The sequence below is a fragment of the Alexandromys fortis genome, unplaced genomic scaffold (genome assembly GCF_014885135.2).
Source record: "Alexandromys fortis isolate MF-2015 unplaced genomic scaffold, M_Fortis_MF-2015_v1.1 scaffold_447, whole genome shotgun sequence".
Classification (NCBI taxonomy): domain Eukaryota; kingdom Metazoa; phylum Chordata; class Mammalia; order Rodentia; family Cricetidae; genus Alexandromys; species Alexandromys fortis.
The window spans coordinates 211,125-211,341 of NW_026068354.1; positions in this window are offsets into that span (position 1 = coordinate 211,125).

A 217-nucleotide genomic window follows, 5' to 3' on the forward strand; every position below is an offset into this window, starting at 1 on the left:
AAAAACTAGTTCTCCCACAAAAAGAAGGGAACAAGTATGTTACTAAGTTACATTACCTGATCTACTAACCGACTAATATGTTACAGGACTCTCTGACTTGACAGAAGAAGTAGTCAAAAGCTGCAAGGCCTGTGGTATGACTAATGAAGGACGCTCCATATATACTCCTGGAAAGAGGCTCAGAGGCGACCAGCCTGGGGCCTACTGGGAAGTAGAT